The following is a 22,747-nucleotide window of genomic DNA, read 5'->3' on the forward strand; positions in this document are numbered from 1 at the left end:
TGCTATGAAAACAATATAATAGTTCCTCAAAAAATTAAAAATAGATATATCATATGATCCAGCAATCCCAGTTCTGGATATATACTCCCCAAAAACTGAAAGCAGGGACACAGAGAGTTACTTTTACATTCATGTTCATAGCAGCATTATTCACAATAGCCAACAAGTAGAAGCAACTCAAGTTGCTTGAGTTGGTAGATAAATAGATGAACAATATCTGGTATATACATATAATGGAATATTATGCATCTTTAAGACGAAGGGAATTTCTGGTACATACATACCACAATATGGATGAGTCTTGACAACATTATGCTAAATTAAATAAACCAGTCACAAAAGACAAATACAGTGTGCTTCCACTTATATGAGATATTTAGAGTAATCAAATTAATAGAAACAGAAGGTAGAATGGTGGTTGCCAGGACCTGGGTGGGAGGAGGATGAAGAACTGTTGTTTGATATAGAGTTTCTATTTTGCAAGATGAAAAAGTTCTGGAGATTTGTTGCACAACAAAGTGAATATATTAACATGACTAAACTGTGCCTTTAACAATGATTAAAATGTTAAAATTTTATGTTGTGTATATTTTAACATAATTTACAATTTTTAAAAAGTAATATAAAAGTTTGATAATGTAAAATAAGAGAATATAAGAGAGGTAATAGCGATGGAGCTTCTAGATTCTGAGATGTAGGCAAAAGGAAATCAGGACAAAATTTATACATATATTATACACAAATATACACATATATATTTGTACGTAACTACCTATCTATATACGTGTAAATACACACACACACACACACACACACACATATTAAGACCCACCAGGCTTGTGTATGTTTTCAGTTATTGAATAAGCTAGTTTGTGATCTTACAGACATACAGACTATATCTGTCTTTCTCACTGCTGTATCTCAAGGCAATGGAATGTATAGCACATGATACTGGATCAATAAATACTTTTTAAACGGATGAAAGAATAAAGCAATCAGTTCAGTCAATATTTAATAATTATTTCCATTTCAATTGTAATGGGAAGGTAATCATATATTTTACTATCCAAACTTCAAGTTTTGAGGATGAAAAATATACTATTAAAATGATGCTGTGGTAAAGGCTTAAAGCAAGGAAAGCCTGGAAAATTTGAGACATGTGCTTACCATAATTATGTGTGGATGACTGTATTGGGTACTTGAATTACAGTGGTGAAAGAACAAATAGGATCTTCAATTTTATCAAATAGCAATCTAGTGGAGGAGACCTATTAAACATACAAATTCATTCTAATTAATGCATCATAACAAGGCACATAACTCTTTTGAAAGGAAAGGAATACCAACTTTAAGGAGTATATCTCAGTGAGATCTGAGAAAAGAATGAGAGGATTATGAGTAAAGAAACACTACGTGTGTGGGCCATTAGTGGCTGGGACTAAATCAAGTGTCAAGAGAAGCAAAAGTCAGCCAGTTATCTGGAATATAGGGAGTAAATAAGATAAGGCCAGTAAGTCTGAAAAAGTAGTCCAAATTTAGATCATGTAGGCCCTTTATATAACATTAATTAATGGCTTTTGTCAATTCCGAGAGAAATGGAATTTATTGAAGCCAGAAAGATAACAGTAAGAAAGTGTGGATGAAGAAGCAGATGATAGGAGAGAGATTAGTTAATTGGTAAATTAAAAGAGTTATTGAAAGCAGGAGAAAAGATAATAACTTTTTAAACAATCTCCTTAACAGTATAAGAATTCCAGATTTTACTCACAAGCAGTATTTTTGTAATATTTTTTATATTCTATAATACTTCATACATGTTACATTTTTATTTAAATTTTAATAAAAGTTGAAACTACTACACTGATTATCCAAGAGATGTTTTAGTTTATGGAATGCTCAAAACTTCTGTGTTTCTTCTGTCTCCCCTGCTATTTCCTTTATTAATATTGTGAGTCTCTGCTCAGAAAGGTCATAAGATCAAAAAGAGAAAAATTGGAATTCTATTTCAAAAAAATTCCCTATGTAAAGAATAAAATATTTTAGGGGAAAGGATCCAATTGTTGAAACAAAGTCTATATTCATTACAATTTTAATTAAAGATTCCAATAAGTATTTACTTGAACATCAAATTAGGAGAGAGCACCACAGTGACTTAAATTGCAATTTTGGCTTAATTGATGCTATTTATAATTCTTTGCTTGAAAAAAGGTAATTGTGCAAAGGCTACTACCTCTTACCTATATTTCTTAATGGTGGTCATGAGGAAGGAATCAATGGAATGAATGAAAGTATGTTTTTTTAAGAAACTGACAATATCAACTGTACACTATGCTACAGATATTAGCAAAAACTCTGTAAAGATTGTGTTGTAAAAAAGGTGTGTGCATCAGAAGTTTCTAATATCAACTGACTCATGTAAATATTTTTATCCTTTGCCTATTTGCTCATAAACTACTTTTATGAGTGTTGATTTATCATCCTTACCAAGTTCTCCATTATGAAATTAAAGAGGAAAACACACAAATTAAACTTCTATGGAGTTTCAAGCCAGAATGTTAAAGTGATGTTTTGAAATAGACAAGACTATAACTTAATTTTCTATGTCAGAGTGACTTGAAAAGCACGAAGCAGAGATGATTAACTTTTCATCATAAATTTGTGTTCCTCTTTCTAAAGTACAGTGATATCACTGAGAAGAAGCTGCCTTTCCAGGGATGACATACTCAGGGCCTTACATCTATACAGGGCCATTTGTGTATATTATCTCTCTTCTATTCCTCCATCTGCCACCAAAAGACTCTGAAGCCATAGAGGATGACAAAACTACAGAATAAAAAGAGCCTCTGTTCCTTACCAGCCCTGAAGTGGAAAGCTACTCATGATCTACGACTTCCCTATTGGACTATTACACAAACAAGAAGTAATCTGCTGGCTATAGTCAGGGAATTTGGGGGTTTATTTTTGTCAGCAATTAGAATCTTAATACACTATCCAATGGTGGTAAAATAGCATTGTGACAAAATAAAAAGGAAAGAAGAAAAAACACTATACTTCTTTCCTTTTTTTAAAAAAAGTACTTTTTGCCTTCCTATCTTTATTAGATAATATAAATGTTTCCAGTAATTCTTTAAAGTGATTGATATTGTTTTAATCCACAAACCTTTCTGCATGCTCAAAGACATTTCTTTTTCTTAAACAGTTTAATCATTTTGACTTGAAAATTAGAGCTTATGATATACTAGGCAAGTTGCTTTTTTCAAGTGAAGCGCTCCAAATTTTCTTCATGACCAAAGGAGAAAAGAAATTACTGATATTTAATTGGAATTTCACTGTTACTTGTGCAATTTATATAGCATGAATAGTGCAAACTCAGTCCCTTGATTTTTAGAAGTAACTTATGAAACCTATATTTAAAGGACATACATTTCCACTATAATTTAGTTGGATTCAACTTTTGTAATATTGTGCCATTTGGAAATGATATAATGCAGATATTTCCTGTTTTATCACCATGGCACTTTTCTGCAATGCAAACAACTCTATATCTTCTGCTTTCAAATGAGTTTGTGCAGGTGTGCTGAAAATCCTTCTTCAATAATTTATCTAACAACTCATAAAATATTACATTTCCCTTATTACTCATTATGCATTCTCAAATGTTTTAGAAGAAAATAAGTACAATTCAATAATTAAAATAAGGCATGATGTAATTAATACACTAAATTACTATAATGTGCATTCTAAACATAATAATGGTGCATCCTTTAAGTCTACAGGTCATTTATTTATTCCACAAATATTAACTGAGTGCCTGAATGTATCTTGTGTGTCCTATAAATGAAATGATATAATCTTTGCTATATAATAGAAAAATTATAACTGCAAACAATGAGGACACTGATTAAAGTAAACATAAGGTACAGTTGTGGAAAAGAAAGAGAGTGATCATCTTATTTAACACTTTCTCTTTGTAAACAAGAAAATTGAGGAACTTGCTCAAATAAGATGACAGTGGTGACTAAACACCAAATCTATTGAGTCCATTTCAATTCCCAAAATACTTATTTGGAATATGAAACACTGTGTTCATCACAGTTTTGGATATAAAGATAGACATGAAGTCTTGTCTACTGACTCACAATTTGGTTGCAGCAGTGTGAGAGGGGGATGTCTCAGTTGAGTTATGCCACACTAAAATTAGAGTAAGAAGGATTTTCATCTGTTTTACTGTTTTGTCACTCATCTTGACAAGTGTAATTTTATAGCTTATGTCAAGATTTCAAAAATGAATGTATGTAGATAAGACATTACAAGTCAAGTAATAATTGGAGATATGACCTATAGAATATACAGGGGTTAATAAAAATGACCAAATTAATCTGAAGCAATAAAGTTTAGTTTCATGATTTTATAATTACAGCTATAACTAAAGTGTGTCCTTTTCTTATGTAGACTCCGTGGCCAACATGGGGCTTGAACTCAGGGCCCAGAGATCGAGAGTTATATGCCCTAGAGACTGAGCCAGCCAGGTACTGCTTCTATGTAAGTCCTTATAAAATAGCTTTATCATCAGAGTTATGGTTTTAGTAATTTTAGCCCCCCCATTTATTAGGAGTTTAATTATGTAAACTTCACAAAGTCATATTTTTTATCTGTTCACTCAACTTTGTATCTGTAAGTAATATAATAATTTGTATGTAGCATATAAGTGTTATAGACTTAGATGAATAAATGAATGAATGGATGTGTCTGTCATGGTGCTAAATGTTCTATGTTATTTCACTTAATTCTCATTATATTCTGGTAAAGGAGACATTATTACCCTCTTTTCAAATGAAAACACTGAAGTTTAGGATTAAGTAGCCCATTAGATTACACATATATTAAAAGTCAGTGTTACATTAAAACTCTATTTTCTTAACATTATATCATCATAAATCCATTCTATCAAAACAAGTAAATACCTTGAAATATAAAACACATAAATTATTGCAAACAACCAGAATGGAATAGATGTCAGAAATTAGAACTGTGCATTTGAGTTTCAGGATTTCTAGAAGATAATGGAAAGGGAAGATAAAACCTGTATAGTTGTTTTCATTCTTTTCAAAAATAAATCATACGAAGCAACCTGCAGATGCATGGCTTTTGTGTTTGCTTTTTTGCCTGTTTGATATTTTCCTGGGAAAAATAAGCTTTTTGTGAAAGTAAACATTAAATGATAGGTTGGTCCTATTTTCAATCATGATCTTTCAATCATGAACAAACAGACTTTTTGAACTGTTAATTCTTAAATCTACAATAGATACAGAAATAAAGAACATATCTTTATATTACAGCTGAGGGAAGGTATTTTTTTAGTGGCTTAAGTCATGTGTTTTGAGTACATTTCACTCTGATTTTATTTTATTTTATTACTTTATTTTTTAAAGATTTTATTTACTTATTCATGAGAGACACACAGAGAGAGGCAGAGACATAGGCAGAGGGAGAAGCAGGCTCTCTGTGGGGAGTGCAATGTGAAACTCGATCCTGGGACTCCAGGATCACATCCTGAGCCGAAGGCAAACAACCACTTGAGCCACCTAGGTGTCCTTTCACTCTGATTTTAAATCCATATAACCATTTGATTACATTTCTCAAATAGAACTATAAGATTGCATTTCTCAAATAGAAGATGAAACTAGTACACTAGTTTTTTTTATAGACACAAAACTCAGTAAGTACCAATCACATTTGTCACAAGTATCTGTGCATACAATCTATTATTGCCTGAGAATTTCTTTCTTTTCTTTCTTTTTTTGGATCTATCAATCACATGATCCCAGTCCTCTATTAAAAGAAGAAGAAACAGGTTGAACAAACGAAGAAACTAATATCATTATGCCAATGACTTTTGGGGAGAGAGGTGGAAAATATCAGGATCCAGGGAGATATGTGACTTCAAAAGACCAACAATGATTCTTTTTAGAGGGCACTGAGGGAGGGTCCTTCTGAGTAAAGAAAAGAGTCTGCCTGGGAATGAAGCCAAGTGAAGGAAGGCAGAGTTAATAGACAAAAGCACTTGAAGACAAGAGTTCTATTAAACTTAGAATTTGGATCCAGCTATGCTAGGATGTCTACCTCAAAATGTCATTTTGTTTAAGCAATAATGAATCAATTTTATTTCAGATTTAATCAAATTGCTCATGAATAACATGTGTGCTATATTCTGGTAGAAAAATAACTATCGATTTCTTGAGAAAGCATCCATAGAGAAGTATATTTTTGAAACCATATATATTAGAATAGATAGATAAATAGCTATATCTATATCTATCTGCATATGCTTGAGCCCTGAAACTTGATTAATGTCACGGTGGTCTAGAATTATAAATCTGAAATTATTATTATTTTTTAAAGATTTATTTATTTTATTTGAGAGGTGTTGGGGGGGATAGGAGAGGCAGAGAATCCTAAGCAGACTTCACACTGTGTGGAGCCCAAGGTAGGGCTCTATCTCAAGACCCTGAGATCATGGCCTGAGCCAAAACCAAGAGTCAGACACAACCAACTGCACCACTCAGGCATCCCATCTGAAATTATTTTTATCCAAAACTCTGAAAGTATTCATTTAACACCTTTCAACTTACAATGTTGTTCTGAATCATTTTGCTACTATTCTAATGACCAATTCACACTACATATTATCTGTATCCCTACCCAAAGCTTTAAGGATCACACTTCTGTTTTTGATTTTCTGAAATTTTACAATGATATGCCTTGATATGCCTCTTTTTATGTTAATGTTGGGCCCTTACTAGGTTTTAAATTTTTTTCTGAAAAACCATTGTCCCTGCTATTTATTTTTTCTGGTCTCTCTTTTTGGAAATCCTATTACTCAAATACTAAAATGCCTTGCTTGAGCCTCTAAATTTATCATCTTTTTACTATTTTTTCCTTATTTTTATTCTACTTCCTGAGAAATTTTCTCAACTTTATTTTCCAAATGTTAACTATTTTGTTGTTTTTTATTATCATATTTATAATTTTAATATCTGTTCCATATTTCCTTTTTAAAAATAACATTCCACTCTTATTTCATAAGTGTAATAACTCCACTTGGATCTCTAAAAATATTGATCTCAGTCTCTTTGTTTTCTTTTTTTTTTTTTTTCTTTGTTTTCTTATGTTTATCCATTTCTCAAGTCCCTTTAAAAAAAATGTTCTTGGTCTTCCAGGTCATGTTTCTCCTAGTATCTAGTAATGTTTAGTATCTATTTATATCAAAAATGTAAAATTCATATTAAAAATTTACTGGGTTTGGGGCACCTCAGTGGCTCAGGCAGTTAAACCTCTAACTCTTGGTTTTGGCTCAGGTCATGATCACAGCGTCCTGAGATCTAGCCCTTTATTGGGCTTTTTTTTTTTTTTTTTTAAGATTTTATTTATTTACTTGACAGAGAGAGAGAGAGAACACAAGCAGGAGGAGCAGTAGGCAGAGGGAGAAGGAGAAGTAGGCTCCCTGTTGTGCAGGAAACCGGGTGCAGAGCTCCATCCCAGGACCCCGGGATCATGACCTAAGCTGAAGGCAGGTGCCTAACCAACTAAGCCATGCAGGTGCTCCACCTTTATTGGACTTTGCCCTCAGTGTGGAGTCTGCTTATTCCTCTTCCTTTGATCCTCCCACTGCTCTCATTCTCTTAAATAAATGAATGAATAAAATCTTTAGAGGAAAAAAAATGTACTGGGTTGAATAGTGTCCTCTCAAAATCCATGCCCACCTGGAAACTTAGAATTTTACTTCATTTGATAATAATCTTTGCAGCTGTAGTCAGTTAAAATGAGTTCCTACTGAATTCGGGTGGGCCCTAAATCCAATGACATGTCTTTATAAGAGGTCAGGGCAATTCAGACACAGACAGACAAAAAGAGCAGGCCATGTGAAGATGGTAGCAGAGGTCATTGATACAGATACAAGGCAAAGAAATTAAGAATTGCTGGCAAACACCAGAAACTAAAAAGAGGCAAAAAAGATTCTGCCTTAGGGCCTTTAGAGAGAGGACAACGGTTGAAGGCACCTAGATAACCTAGATTTCAGAGTTATAGCTTCCAAAATGGTGAGAGAATAATATACTGTGGTTGTAAGCCACCCAATTTGTGGTAATCTGTTTCAGCAGCCTTACCAAACTATTACAGAGCTCTTTTTGGGGGTCGGGGGGAGTACTTTGTTATCTTGGATTTTTGAGTAAGATAATCAGTCATTACACAGATCTTTCTTGTTTTCACCAATAGTCTACTGAAGTGATAGAGCTCACAGGGGTATGTCATGCATACATTTTTGTGGCGAGAGGGTGAGGGAGGGGCAGTGATAATAGGCTTGTCTGCTAGAGTTTTCAGTGCCAATTAAGGGAAGGAAAGTAGAAGTTTTCAATTTTCAGTAAAAGAGCAACCCCTTTATTTTGTAGTGCCTGAAAGCATGAGACCAGAGCTTGTCTGGTTGAAACCCTTTAACTAATATGCCTATCTCCTGCTAGAATAGGAGAGAGGTACTCACTTCCTTTAATGGATTAGAGTAGTGCCCGGAGTATCTAAATACTTCTCAAACAAAATATCCTTTACCTATTTTCACAGTTAACTCATGTTCCAATTATTCCCTTGATTTCCTTGCCATGTTCTTTCCTCTATTGTAAGATTTCAGCTTTCTGCATTTTACTAATCCACTTTGGATACATAAATCCACTTTCTTTATTTCAAATTTTTTGACATCTGTTCTTTGGTGTTACCTCCTTTCTTGCATTTTTTCACTTCTTTATATATTCATTATAGTTCAGTGGGATTTAAGAAGTACTGGTTATAAGCTCTTGTGTTTAAGCTATTAAATTCAGCTATAGATCTTCAAATATTTTGAAGTAACTTTTAAACATTTTTTTTTATTCAGGGCAACTTTTTCTTGAATTATTAATCTTATTTTCTGTCAGACCCTAAGCTTTTTGTCTGAAAGGTAAGGCATAGAAAAAGAAAATGAACTTCAATTAATTATATATGCCTTAAGCTCTAACTCCAAACTTTTTTCTGGTTAATTTTTGTTCAAGATATGTATTTAGCATTCCTTCATACAGTTATTTTTATTATTAAATATGTCACACTTGAGACACTAAAATGTCACATTAAAATGTCTCAAGCTTAATAAAAATTCTAAAAAGTTTTGAAAATACAAGATATAATTTTCAATAACACTCATTGCCTAAACATATTAATATATGCTCTAAGAGTGATGGAATAGAAAATATATGCAACATTTTATCTATAAATAAAATACAATGGAAGTACAAAGACATGGTTTCTACTAACACATAAACAAATTTCATCAGAAATGAAGTATAAAAATTATTATCTTCATTAAAAATTTACTCAATATTCAAGTTGTAGTCCAGACAGAAGCAGATTGAATTAATGTGGTGGACAAATGTACTGTTAGTAACCTTTCTTGAATTACTCATCATTTTTATTTATCTGCCCATTGCTTAGCCATCTGTCCTAGGTTTATAGCTCTTAAATATGAAAATATCCCAATGTATAATTTTAAAGATAAAATATTTCAAGGGACAATATTGACACATGGAATACTCAACCTACAGAACATGTGAAACATAGCATTGATAAAAATACACTACTTCCAAATTAATAAAGACATAATTTTGGATATTTTGGAGTCATATGATCATCCTGATTGAATATAGTTAAAACCACTACAAATCTCAATAAAACTTTGTCTCTATTCTCCTCTAAAATACAGATTTTTTCTCCTTTTTCTCATAATTTGATTTATTTCACATATACAGACATTTAAATGCCATTCCCTCAAGACAGCAAAGCTTCTTTAGAAAAACAAAATGCACAACACAAAAGAAATTTGAGATGGAACAATTTCTGTACAATTTGGTCTTCTAGAAATCAATTCTAAAAAATACTTATCTTTCATCAGATATTTATTCCATGGAGGTGGGAGACAAGATAATTAGAAAATTGTTCATTGGAAACTAAATTATGGAAATCCTCTGCCTTTATCATCTGATAATTACTCATATCTCAGACTATGGCTTAATGACATTCAAGGACAAAAATTTTTTTAATGTATATATAGGAAGGAAGGGTAATTACGGTTTTAATGAAAAATACCTTGGAATTTCCTCTGTCTAAATAATCCCTTGGTGTTAAACAACATTCATAAAGTAATCAAATAAATTCAGGTTCCAATTATTATCTAATGATTATTTAAATGTCCTTACAAGGGATCCCTGGGTGGCGCAGCGGTTTGGCGCCTGCCTTTGGCCCAGGGCGCAATCCTGGAGACCCGGGATCGAATCCCACATCGGGCTCCCAGTGCATGGGGCCTGCTTCTCCCTCTGCCTGTGTCTCTGCCTCTCTCTCTCTCTCTCTCTGTGACTATCATGAATAAATAAATTTAAAAAAATCTAAAAAAAAAAATTGTTTAAATGTCCTTACAAGTGTGCAGTGTACCTATTCTTTCATTCATCACAATGAATTGAGTTGTTGAAGCAGAGTTCTGACACTGACAGATACTTTGCAGGAAAAATACCGCGGTTGTATTCAGAACTTCCTTTATTGATTCATCCAGTCCCAAAGATATGACATATAAAATGGGTTGGATTGTGATATAGGCAGAGAGAGAAGAAATTTTGAGCATCCTTAGCGTGGCATCATCAACCCAGAAAAGATATGCAGGGAATTTATAAAAAGCCTTGTAGCACTTTGGCTTTGGTACCATTTCATCATCAATATCTCCCTTACATTAATACTTCATTTTGACTATTTGCTTGGGTTGATCCAAACTTCCACTAAAACCAGAAGTCAGGTTTTAGGTCAACAATGAGAAATAAATTCCTGAAACTACTTTTCTTTGAGAAATGAACCCATACTTCCTGCTTTTATTCCTCTTTCAGTATGATCTTATCTTTGATACGTGCTTGGAGGTCTCTTTTTTTCAATGGTCATAGAACCTGCAAGTGGGAACTAATGGCATATCTGGTGTATATAGAAATAATCACCAACTATGAATTGCAATAAGTTCCATTTGTGTTCTCATAATTTTGCACTGGTGCATATTCCTCAAATCTGGGAAGCAAGATAGACAAAAGGTCTTAATTGCTTAGAGGGACAGAAGCAATCATGTAGCCCAGTTTCCTCTGTTTAAATATGGGGAAACTTAGAATTAAGAGATTTAAATCACTTGTTCAGGTCAGCATCAAAAATGGAATTAATGTCCATGGTAGTGTGTGTTTAAGCACAGGTTCTGGAGTCAAGCACCTGTGCTTAAACCTCAACTTGCTAACTGTGCAACCAGAGCTACGTTACTGAATCTGATTTTTTTTTTTTTTTTGCAGATAAAATGGGGAAAGACAACTATATTTCTGCCCCAGAACTGTGAAGATTAAATAAGATTAAGTAGATGAAGTAAGCAGCATATATATTTAGCTCTTGCTCTTCTAGACCTGTGTTTCCCTAATACCAGTCTATGGATTATTTGCCTTAAAAAAGGATATCTTGTTTTAAAAACATACTAAATCCTGATTACAGCTTCTGAAAATTTGTATTCAGTATATCTCAAATGTGACTTAGAAATCTGTACCTATATTTATAAAACAGCCCTCCCTCTCTACCAAGAAGAGAAATACAAAGCAATCCCCTATCTCTCTAAACAATAACTCTTAAGTGAGGGTCAGATCATTTTGTATATAACAATAAAGAAATGTTCTCCTCTGCCAAGACTCATTGTAATCTGACTTTAATCAAACTCATTTTGTTCTTTACTTCCCTTTATTCTCAGTGTTCCAGGCTTTTTAATTTTTTCCCTAAGATTTATTTTTTATGAGAGAGAGAGAAAGCAGGAAGAAGGGCAGAGGAAAAGAAAGTCTCAAGCAGACTCCATGGGGAGGGTGGACCCTGATGTGGGGCTTGGATCCCAGGACCCTGAGATCATTATCTGAGTGGAAACCAAGAGTCACTGATGAACCCACTGAGCCACCGAGGCACCCCCAGTGTTCCAGCATTAGTAATTACCTCTGAGCCCCTTAAATATTTTGCTACTTGCATAAGCTTTCTTTTTCTCCTGAGAATATGTCTCCCCTGTCACTTTATGTAGTTTTAGCAATTTCCTGTCTTCATTTCAATTCGAATTTACCTCCAAATGGCTTTCCATAACAGTCCTGAATGCATTCTACTTCATTCCAGCATTTGTAACTTTCCTTCACAGCATCTTATTTTAATCATTTGATTTCATGTCTATATTAGACTGATTTCCTGTGGGCAGGAACTCTCAATGCTGGAGTTCACCACTGTATCCTCAGTTCAGGGCCTAGCCATAATAGAAGTTCCACAACAATTATTTTAATGAGTGATGGCTTTACAAGATATTTGACATGACTGAGTTTTTTAATCATTCTTTAATAAACCGTCTCAAATTGAATGGCTTAAAACAGCAACCGTGTAGTATATCTCATGGGTCTGTGGGTTGATTTGGTTCAACTGGAAAGCTCTGCTCTTCTCATAGACTCTGTGTTGGGGCTGGAGTGATATGGATCCTTCGATGTAATATTGGATGGCTAGACTTCTTTCCTTTTCATTCATTCTCTAAGAATCTTCTCCATTTGGTCTCTCCAATTGGTCTTTATAGGAGGCTAACTAGATTTCTTTATAGTGGTTTAGGAATTCCAAAAGGATAAAAACAGAAGCTATCAGTATTTCTTGATGCCTACACTCTTCAGTTCTGAAATACAACTTTACAAAGAACCCAACTAAAACAAGATTGAAAGATAGGCAATAATATTCCCATTTCTAAACAGAACTAACAGAAAATAAATAAAAGTTACTTAAGAAAGGTATTACTATTAAGTAGGTAATGGAGCCAAAAGTTAATCTGTTATTTATTTTTACTCCAAAATCTATGTTGTTGATCTTATGATTTTCATACTCTTGTTACGCAAATTTAATTAATGTGAGAATATAAATAATTGACATAAGGCAACTATGAGTCAACTATCACTAAGTTCATCAGTTGGCATTTTTAAATGAAGAGCTGAGACCTTGAACTGGTATTCAGTCCTCTTTAAGTAAAAGTTGCCACATCTTTTTGTAAGACCTTATAAGAGTCCATACAAGCTAGTATTATAAAAATATTTGATCTCTGATCTTTAACTTTTTTGAAGTCTGATATATTGATATATGTATATGATGAATATATATGTATATACCATAAGTGATACCTACATTTTATAAATCTATAAATCTATATTTCAATTCTAGTTTAGGTTCTTGAAAATGTCCCTATATTATAATCTGTATATTGTCTGACCATATAGCTGCTCAGAGACTTTAATATTCTGCACATCTGTTTGCTAATATTAGGATTGTCACTAATTTCTGAAATTTTAATCTTGAAACGGAGAATTACATATTAAAAAAACAAGGCCCAAGGGATATCGAATGTAGAGATTATGTTACATATATATTCTAAATCAGAATGTTTGGCTATTTTTGTTATTGTTGCTCACCATTATCTCTTAGAAATGCTCTGCTTGTTGGGGCACCTGGGTGGCTTAGTGGTTGAGCGTCTGCCATTGGCTCAGGTCATGATCCTGTAGTCCTGGGATCAAGTCCGCACCAGGCTTGTTGAAGGGAGCCTGCTTCTCTCTCTGCCTATGTCTCTGCCTCTCTCTCTGTGTGTCTCTCATGAATAAATAATTAAAATCTTTAAACAAAATAAAAAGAAAAGAAATGCTCTGCTTGTTTCTTCTGATTCTTGAAGTATAATTGCAAAAAAGTAAAACTTTGCTTTAAATTTATATGACAGGAAATACTTTCAATAGACTAATTATAGCTTTATTTTTTAAATTTTTGTTAGAAGATGATACATAACTAATAAAAAGTTGAAAAATCACTCAGATGAGGTGTCCTATATTGAAGAATGCCTGAGATAGTTCCCCTTATGTGGGAGCCACTCCATGAACCAGTAATGTCCATGTACTAGATTTGCATTCTAGTTTCCCTTCATCCTCTCTAGCAATTTATATTAACACTGCCAAATTATGTCAATCTGTTAAGTGTAAAGTACTGTACCATTATTTAAATTAATCTGGGATGCGTGGGTGGCTCAGCAGTTGAGCGTCTGCCTTTGGCTCAGGGCATGATCCAGGAGTCCTGGGATGGAGTCCCGCATCAGGCTCTCTGCAAGGCCTGCTTCTTCTCCCTTTTCCTATGTCTCTGCCTCTCTCTGTGTCTCTCATGAATAAATAACTATTATTAAATAATAATCTTTCATGCATATTATCAAGATTGTCATTTTTATTTTTGATCATTCCTATTTCCTCTTCTGTGAATTACTGTTGTATATATTTGCAGTTTTTGTAATGGTGCTATTCTTTTTTATTTATTTTTTTTGAAGTTTGGTTTGCAAATATATAGTATAACACCCAATGCTCATTCTATCCAGTGCCCTCCTCAATGCCCATCACCCAGTTACCCCATCCCCCACCGACCTCACCTTCCACAACCCTTTGTTCATTTCCCAGAGTTAGGAGTCTCTCATGGTTTGTCTCCCTCTCTAATTTTTCCCACTCAGTTCCCCTCCTTTCCCTTATAATCCCTTACACTATTTCTTATATTCCCCATATGAGTGAGATCATATAATGATTGTCCTTCTCCGATTGAGTTACTTCACTTAGCATAATACCCTCCAGTTCCATCCATGTCAAAGCAAATAGTGGGTATTCATCATTTCTAATATCTGAGTAATATTCCATTGTATATATAGACCACATCTTTATCCATTCATCTGTTGAAGGACGTCATGGCTCCTTCCACAGTTTGGCTATTGTGAACATTGCTGCTATGTACAGATGTCCTGGCATTTCACTACATCTGTATCTTTGGGGTAAATACCCAGTAGTGCAACTGCTGTGTTGTAGGATAGCTCTATTTTTAACTCTTTAAGGAACCCCCTCCCTGTTTTCCAGAGTGGCTGCACCAGTTCACATTCCCACCAACAGTGCAAGAGGGTTCCCCTTCTCCACATCCTCTCCAACATTTGTTGTTTGCTTTCTTGTTAATTTTCACCATACTCACCGATGTGGGGTGGTACCTCATTATGATTTTGATTTGTATTTCCCTGATGGCAAGTGATGCGGTGCATTTTCTCATGTGCTTGCTGGCCATGGGTCTGTCTTCTTCGATGAAATTTCTGTTCATGTCTTCTGCCCATTTCATGATTGGATTGCTTATTTCTTTGCTGTTGAAGCTAATAAATTCTTTATAGATCTTGAATAATAGCCCTTTATCTGATATGTCATTTGCAAATATCTTCTCCTATTTTATGGGTTGTATTTTAGTTTAGTTGACTGTTTCTTTTGCTGTGCAGAAGGTTTTTATCCTGATTAAGTCCCAATAGTTCATTTTTGCTTTTGTTTCCCTTGCCTTCATAGATGTATCTTGCAAGAAGTTGCTGTGGCAAAGTTCAAAAAAGGTGTTGCCTGTGTTCTCCCCTAGAATTTTGATGGATTCTTCTCTCACATTTAGATCTTTCAACCATCTGAAGTTTATCTATGTGTGTGGTATAAGTGAATGGCCTGGTTTCATTCTTCTGCACCATTTATTGAAGAGACTGTCCTTTTTCCAGTGGATATGTTTTCCTGCTTTCTCAAATATTAGTTAACTATAGAGTTGAGTGCCCATTTCTGGGTTCTATCTTTTGTTCCATTGATCTATGTGTCTATTTTTGTGCCAGTACCACACTGTCTTGATGATCACAGATTTGTAGTACAACCTGAAATCTAGCATTGTGATGCCCCCAGCTCTGGTTTTCTTTTATAATATTCCCCTGGCTATTTGGGGTCTTTTCTGATTCCACACAAATCTTAAGATGATTTGTTCCAACTCTCTGAAGAGAGTCCATGGTTTTTTGATAGAGATTGAACTGAATGTGTAAATTGCCCTGGGAACCATAGAGATTTTGAAAATATTTACTCTTCCAGTCCATGAGCATGGAATGTTTTTCAATCTCTTTGTGTCTTCCTCAATTTCTTTCAGAAGTGTTCTGTAAAAAAAAAAAAAAAAAAAAAAAAAAAAAAAAAGTGTTCTGTAGTTTTTAGGGTATAAATCCTTTACCTCTTTGGCTAGGTTTATTCCTAGGTATGTTATGCTTTGGGGGCAGTTGTAAACGGGATTGACTCCTTAATTTCTCTTTCTTCAGTTTCATTGTTAGTGTGTAGAAATGCCAATGATTTTGGGCATTGATTTTTGTATCCTGCCACAAGGCCGAATTGCTGTATGAGTTCTAGCAATCTTGAGGTGGAGTCTTTGAGTTTTGTATACACAATATCGTGTCATCTATGAGGAGGGAGAGTTTGACTTTTTCTTTGCTAATTTGAATGCCTTTTATTTCTTTTTGTCATCTGATTGCTGAGGCTAGGACTTCTAGTACTATGTTGAATAACAGTGGTGAGAGTGGACATCCCTGTCGTGTCCTGATCTTAGGGGAAAGGCTCTCAGTTTTTCCCCAGTGAGAATAATATTCGCTGTGGGCTTTTCATATATGGCTTTTAAGATATTGAGGAATATTCCCTCTATCCCTACACTTTGAAGGGTTTTAATCAGGAATGGATGCTGTATTTTGTCAAATGCTTTCTCTGCATCTATTGAGAGGATCATATGGTTTTTATGTTTTCTATTGTTGATGTGAGCTATCATGTTGATTGTTTTATGAGTGTTGAACCAGCCTTGCATCCTGGGGATAAATCCCACTTGGTCATGCATGGTGAATAATGTTCTTAATGTACTGTTGGATCCTATTGGCTAGTGTCTTGTTGAGAATTTTTGCATCCATGTTCATCAGGGATTTTGGTCTATAATTCTCCTTTTTGGTAGTCCTTTGTCTGGTTTTGGAGTCAAAGTAATGCTGGCCTCATAAAATGAGTTTGGAAGGATCCTGTCCCTTTATATCCTTTGGAACAGCTTTAGTAGAATCGGTATCATTTCTTCTTTAAACATTTGATAGAATTCCCCTGGGAAGCCATCTGACCCTGGATTTTTTGTGTCTTGGGAGGTTTTTGATGATTGCTTCAATTTCCTCACTGGTCATTGGCCTGTTCAGGTTTTCCATTTCTTCCTGTTCCAGTTTTGGTAGTTTGTGGTTTTCCAGAAATGTGTCCATTTCTTCTAGATTGCCTAATTTGTTGGCATATTGATACTTATAATGTTTTTAAAATCGTTTGGATTTCCTTGGTATTGGTTGCAATCTCTCCTTTTTCATTCATGATTTTAAAATTTGAGTCTTTTCTCTTTTGTTTTTAATAGAGCTGGCTTGGGGTTTATCTATCTTATTAATTCTTTCAAAGAACCAACTACTGGTTTTGTTGATCTGTTTTTTGATGCTTCTGATCTCTATTTCAATGAGTTCTGCTGGAATCTTTATTAACTCTCTTCTTCTGCTTGGTGTAAGTTTATTTGCTATTCTTTCTCCAGTTCCTTTAGGTGCAAGGTTAGTTTGTGTACTTGAGTTTTTTCCAATTTTTTTGAAGGATGCTTGTATTATGATGTTTTGCCCTCTTAGGAAAGGTTTTTTTGCTGTATCCCAAAAATTTTGAACGGATGTACCTTCATTCTCATTAGTTTCCATGAATCTTTTTAATTCTTCTCTCTTTCCTCTTTTAGCAGGATTCTCTGTAACCTCCTCATGTTTGAGTTACTTCCAAATTTCCTCTTGTGATTGAGTTCTAGTTTCAAAGCATTATGGTCTGAAAATATGCATAGGACAATCCCGATCTTTTGGTATTGCTTGAGAGCTGACTTATAGCTCAATGTGTGGTCTATTCTGGAGAAAGTTCCATGTGCACTTGAGAAGAATGTGTATTCAGTTGCATTTGGATGGAAAGTTCTATAAATATCTGTGTAATCCATCTGGTCCAGTGTATCATTTAAAGCTCTTGTTTCTTTGGAGATGATGTGCTTAGAAGATCTGTCATTTGCAGAAAGTGCTGTGTGGAAGTCTCCCAGTATTAGTGTATTATTATCTAAGTATGTCTTTACTTTGGTTATTAATTTATTGATATACCTAGCAGCTCTCACATTTGGGGTATAAATAGTCATGATTGTTAGGTCCTCTTGTTGGATAGATCCATTAAGTATGATGTAGTGTCCCTCTTCATCATTTTTTTTTTAAGATTTTATTTTTATTCATGAGAGACACGGAGAGACAGAGAGATAGAGAGAGGCAGAGACGCAGGCAGAGGGCGAAGCAGGCTCCATGCAGGGAGCCCAACATGGGACTTGGTCCTGGGTCTCCAGGATCAGGCTGGGCTGAAGGCAATGCTACACCGCTGAGTCACCAGGGCTGCCCATCCCTCTTCATCTCTTACTAAAGTCTTTGGGGTAAACTTTATTTTATCTGATATGAGGTTTACTACTCCTGCTTTCTTTTGAGGACCATTTGAATGGTAAATGGTTCTCCAACCTTTCATTTTCAGGCTGTAGTTGTCCTTAGGTCTAAAATGAGTCTCTTGTATACAGCAAATAGATGGGTATTGCTTTTTTATCCAGTCTGAAACCCTGTGACTTTTGATGGGATCATTAAGCCCATTCACTTTCAGAGTTACTACTGAAAGATATGAATTTAGTGTCATCATAATACCTATTCAGTCCCTGATTTTCTGGAGTATTTATTTGGGCTTCTTCTTTCTTTTACAGAGTCCCCCTTAATACTTCTTGCAGAGCTGGTTTGCTGGCCACATATTCTTTCAGTTTCTGCCTATCTTGGAAGATCTTTATCTCTCCTTCCATTCTAAATGAGGGCCTTGCTGGATAAAGTATTCCTGGCTGCAGGTTCTTCTCATTTAGGACCCGGACTATATCCTGCCAGCCCTTTCTGGACTCCCAGGTCTCTGTGGAGAGGTCTGCTGTTAATCTAATATTTCTCCCCATATAAGTTAGGAATCTCTTGTCTCTTGCTGCTTTAAGGATTTTCAATTTATCTTTGGAATTTGCAAGTTTCACTATTAAATGTTGAGGTGTTGAACAGTTTTTCCTGATTTTAGAGGGGATCCTCTCTATCTTCTGGATCTGAATCCCTGTTTCCCTCCCCAATTAGGGAAGTTCTCAGCTATGATTTGTTCAAATATCCTTTCTGGCCCTCTTTCCCTCCTGGTGCCCTCTGGGACCCCAATTATATGTAGATTTTTCTTTCTGAGGCTGTCATTTATTTCCCTTCTTAATGGTCTTTTAATTGTTTTTCTCTTTTTTCTTCACATTCCTTCCTTGCCATGAACTTTTCTTCTATGTCACTTACTCTTTCTTCTACCTCATTAACCCTTGTCGTTAAGACCTCCAGTTTGGATCACATCTCATTTAATTGATTTTTAATTTCAACCTGATTAGATCAAAATTCTGCAGTCATGAAGTCTTTTGATTCCTTTATGCTTTTTTTTTCCAGAGCCACCAGTAGGTTTTTAATTGTGCTTCTGAATTGGTTTTCTGATATGGAATTGAAATCCAAATTCTGTAACTCTGTGGGAGAGAGTACTGTTTCTGATTCTTTCTTTTGTGGTGAGTTCTTCTTCCTAGTCATTTTGCTCAGTGCAGAGTGGCTGTATGAGCAGGCTGCATCAAGAATATCAACCACGGGGCAGCCTTGGTGGCTCAGTGGTTTAGTGCTGCCTTCCCTCCAGGGTGTAAACCTAGAGACCAAGGATCAAGTCCCACATCGGGCTCTCTGTGTGAAGCCTGCTTCTCCCTCTGCCTGTGTCTCTGCCTCTCTCTCTCTCTTCCTTTCTGTGTCTCTCATGAATAAATAAATAAAATCTAAAATATACATATATATATATATATATATATATGTCAACCATGACCTAAGTAAATTTCACCCTAAATGATTCTCCCCAGGTCAGAGACCAGAAATTGAAAACACAGATTAGAATGAAATAAAACAAAAGGACCACTAATGTGAAAAACAAATTCTAAAACAAAGTCGTAAAAAATAAAAGGCCTGGAATCCAAAGGTAGAGAGAGAGAAAAAAAGAAACAGAAAAAAGAAAAAAGGGGAGGGAAGGAAAAAAGGAGGGTACGGGAGATGGTGGTAGTGACGAAGTTGTAGTGGAGGGAGAATGTAGTTTACCTGAGGGGTTGTAGAGGGTGATACTCTTGTTTCTGAGTATATCAAGTTCTGTATGTTAAAAGATGTTCAGTCCCAAATTTATATAAACCAGAAATACTTGTGGAGTGCCCCAACATTGACCACCAAAACATAAATGAGATCAAAGAGGGGGGTAGAATGAGAATGAGGAATCTCACAGAATGAACCAGCATGGCATACCACTTGGTTCTGGGTGCATGCTGGTCATGTTTTAGAAGCTATTAACTTCCACCATTGTAGAATAAAATGAGGCAGAGAAAAGAAAAAACACAAAACAAAACAAAAAACATATCTTGTATATCTCCCAAAATTAAGTTGAGTATGTTGAAGGGAATCTAGAAGTGGAAAATATATCTAGGACATGTAATTGTAGAAATATGAAAGTCAAAAAGGGAGAATCTTAAAAATGAAGAGGTGGTAAAATATTGTAGTTAAGGTGGGAAAAAGAGAAAAAAATAATTGGATATTTATAGTCTGATATAAAAACCAGTTGTACTGGAAAAATGAAGAAAAAAAAAAAAAAAGGACAGGTACCCTCTAGTTCTATATACTGTAAGTCCCTCAATTTCCCCTGGAGCTTTCCAGCACTGCTGGGTCAAGAACTTGCTCCTCCCCGTCCTTCCAGCTGGTCTTCTGGGGGAGGGGCCTGCGGTGCTGACTCTCAGGTGTGTGTACCTGGGAGAGCTTACCCCCCTGCTGGCTGAGTGCCGGCTCAGTGGGAGCTGTGTACCCCATGAGGCCCCTGTTCCCTGGCGGCAGCCCCTCCCAGGGACAGGGTGACACCAGGGGGAACAACACCACTGGCGCGGCCAGCCCCCCAGCGCTGGAGTCAGCTCCTGCAATAACCACCGCAGCTCCCAGTCTGCAGGGGCCTGGATGCTCCCTGGGGCGGGCGCTGACCTGCACAGCTCGGGGGCACCCAGCGGCAGGAGAGTCCTCACTATCCTGGGCCCTCCCCGCCTCCGCCTGTCCGGGGCTGTGTCCACCTGGCACCTTGGGATTCGGGGCCTGTGCCACTAGAATCGTGCTTCTGGGAGCCCCCAAAGGCAGCAGGTGCAGCCCCCTCCGCCTGGAGCCCCCGCCCGCCCCCCGGCTTCTCCCCAAGGCCCTGCTGGCGGCTCCGGCCCTTCCCCGAGCTCAGCCCACGGTATGTGGCATGCTCTCTCTGGGGCGCACCTCCTCTGTTAGGGACCCCGGCAGACTGGAGGCTCCGCTGCCCCTCCCGCGTTCCGCTGAGTTCCCTGCTGAGCGCCTTCCCATCTGGGAAGAATCCGGGGCAGATTTATAAATTCCCACTTCTCCAGGGCGGGGTTTTCCTGTCCCTGAGGCTCTTTCCTGGGCCTAAGCCCGGCTCCTCGTGGGGCCCCTCCCCCACTGGATTCTTTTTTTATTTTTTTCCGTCTTCCTACCTTGTTAGAAGTGAAAACCCTTCTTTCTGTAGCGTTCCAGCTGTTCTCTCTTTAAATCTCAGGTAGAGGGATCCCTGGGTGGCGCAGTGGTTTGGCGCCTGCCTTTGGCCCAGGGCGCGATCCTGGAGACCCGGGATCGAATCCCACGTCAGGCTCCTGGTGCATGGAGCCTGCTTCTCCCTCTGCCTGTGTCTCTGCCTCTCTCTCTCTCACTGTGTGCCTATCATAAATAAATAAAAAAAAAAAATCTCAGGTAGAATTCATAGGTGTCGAGGATGATTCGAAAGTTATCTAGGTAAGTTGGTGGGGCCAGATGACTTGGGGACGCTACTCCTCCACCATCTTGCCTCCCCCCCCATTATTATTATTATCTTTCCTTTTATTCAGCATTGTATTAGAGGCCCTACTTAGTACAATAAGAAAAATAAATAAATTATAAAAAGAGAATCCAAAAACAAAAACAAATCATGGATGGACAGGAGATATTTGTAATGCATTTATGCAGGACAGTGGATTCAATATTCTATAAATCAATAAGGAAAGCACCATTACAGGAGGGAAGGGCAAGATGGTGTAAGAGTAGGGGTCATCAACTCACCTGGACCCACCAACTTACCTAGATAACTTTCAAAGCATCCTGAACACCTACAAATTCAACCTGAGATTTAAAGAGAGGACAGCTGGAATGCCACAGAGAGAAAAGTTTTCACTTCTAACAAGGTAGGAAGGTGAAAAAATTAAAAAGAATAAAGTGGGAGAGGGGCACCACGAGGAGCTGGGCTAAGGCCGTGGGGAGAGCCTCAGGGACAGGAAAGCCCAGCCCTGGAGAAGCGAGACCTTTATAAATCTGCACTGGAGCTTTCCTGGACAGAAAAGTGCTTAGTAGGGATATTGGACAGAATCACAGGAGGGGCAGTGAAGCCTCAAGATTCCTGGAGTCACTATAAGAGGAGGGGCATCTGGGGAAAAGCTCACTGCAAACTGGGCGGGTCTCAGTAAAGGGCTGTAGCTCTCCAGCCCTCAGGGCATTTGGGAGAAGCTGGTCCCAGCTTAGGTGGGCAGCTATGGACAGAGGTGGCTGGGCCCCATTCCATTTGGGAGAGGTGGCCCCTGGGAGCACGTTCCAACAGCACAGGACCCGGATCCCAGGAGACTGAGT

The sequence above is a fragment of the Canis lupus genome, chromosome 14, assembly GCF_048164855.1.
Source record: "Canis lupus baileyi chromosome 14, mCanLup2.hap1, whole genome shotgun sequence".
Classification (NCBI taxonomy): domain Eukaryota; kingdom Metazoa; phylum Chordata; class Mammalia; order Carnivora; family Canidae; genus Canis; species Canis lupus.